This window comes from Eschrichtius robustus, chromosome 19 (assembly GCF_028021215.1).
Source record: "Eschrichtius robustus isolate mEscRob2 chromosome 19, mEscRob2.pri, whole genome shotgun sequence".
NCBI lineage: Eukaryota > Metazoa > Chordata > Mammalia > Artiodactyla > Eschrichtiidae > Eschrichtius > Eschrichtius robustus.
Window position 1 is genome coordinate 26,792,536 of NC_090842.1, and position 1,720 is coordinate 26,794,255.

Sequence of the window (1,720 nt, forward strand, 5' to 3'; positions counted from 1 at the left end):
AGCCTGCGTGTCTGGAGCCTGTGCTCCGCAACAAGAGAGGCCGCGATAGTGAGAGGCCCGCGCACCGCGATGAAGAGTGGCCCCCGCTCGCCGCCAACTAGAGAAAGCCCTCGCACAGAAACGAAGACCCAACACAGGCAAAAATAAATAAATAAATAAATACATACATACATACATACATACATACATACGCAGAAGGAAAAAAAAAAAGCTTTGGCTGAAATCAGAGGTGAGCCAAAAAGAGGTTGCAATGGCAACAAGACAGTCTGTGGTAAGACTTATTTTCTTTAATCCTGACAACGCCCTATTATACTGTTATCATCCCCATTTACTGATGAGGATATTAAGACCGAGAGAATATAACCTGCCCAACTTCACACAGCCAGTAAATGGTAGAACGGGACTTCAAACCCAAGCCGGATGATCCTGGAACGTGAAGTCTTACTCACCTCATTATCAGCGACCAGTAATCTAATTTCCACAACCTCTTATCCAAGAGACTCATTTACATTTTCCAAGTATGAAACTCATGGCTAAATAGACTTCCCTAACACATCTTTAAGAAGCAGGTACACCTTTAGGATTGAGTTGAAGTTGTGACTGCACTCAGGTGAGAACTGAGTAGAGAGCTTCTGATGAGCGCTTCTAAAAGGATTATCCACCAGGATTTCTGGATTGGCCTCCTGGGGTTATTTGCACAGGAAAGATATTCCTAGGCACAAAGGTATAATTTTTTCATAATAATCACATTTACGTTAAAGCTCTAGGCTAGACTATCTCCATTATGGAAATATGAGCATCATATTAAGGGAATGAAGTGAGCTGGTTTTCCTATTCCACTGAGAAAGTAACATAGGTTAAAACAGTCCCTTGGGTTTGTAAGTTTTGAGATGACGCACAATTTTTAAAAGTGAGAAAGAAAGCCTACTTTACTAGATGGATGAGTAAGAAAAGCTGTAAGTTATTTTTTTTTCATGTGTAAAGTTATTTATTGTAGCAGCATTGTTGGCAAAAAATTAAAATAATCTAATTGCAGTGGTAAGAATAAATAAAGTTTGGTCTTTTTTGTACAGTGGAATTGAGAGGTTAAAATAAAAGAATTAAATATTCATGTATAAATCTCAACAACAAAATGTTGAGTGAAAAAGTATAGGTAGAGTATGATACCATTTAAACTTAAACAAAAATATGGAATGTTTCACGAATTTGCGTGTCATCCTTGTGCAGGGACCATGCTAATCTTCTCTGTATCGTTCCAATTTTAGTATATGTGCTGCTGAAGCAGGCACAGCTGTAAGTTACGAAAGAAAAACAAGATCCCTAGAGAGGTAGCCAACAAAAGAGCTCTCTAGGGTGTGTTAAGTATTGCAATGCATAGACTCATAAGTGAGGTGACTACATACATATCCATCAGATCAGGTATACTCGAAGGTAAAAGGGGTGCTATTGATAATTTCACTGAACCGACACATGTAAACCTGGACCAGAATGTACCCTATTCATAGGGCAAGAGGATAGACCTGTGTTGTTCCCATTGTTACTGTGACATGAGACTCATTTTGAGTGTTTGCAGATTCTTTGGCCCTATCCCTTAGTTGCTGTAGCAGAATCTCAGGTACAGGGCTCCAAATTTTGAATTTTAACAATACCTCCAGGTGATTCTTCAACATACTAATGTTCATGCACCAGTGACTGAGATAATCAAATTCAATGTTTCTGT

The 1,720-nt window shown here is 39.0% G+C and overlaps 1 non-coding gene across 1 annotated transcript; it reads right to left on the reverse strand.

Moving 5' to 3' along the window:
• Positions 1 to 1,182: 1,182 nt before the first annotated feature.
• On the reverse strand, positions 1,183 to 1,289 carry LOC137753998 (U6 spliceosomal RNA). The gene has a single exon (XR_011071678.1). It is a non-coding gene; the product is annotated as a U6 spliceosomal RNA (small nuclear RNA).
• Between the last annotated feature and the right edge of the window lie 431 nt (positions 1,290 to 1,720).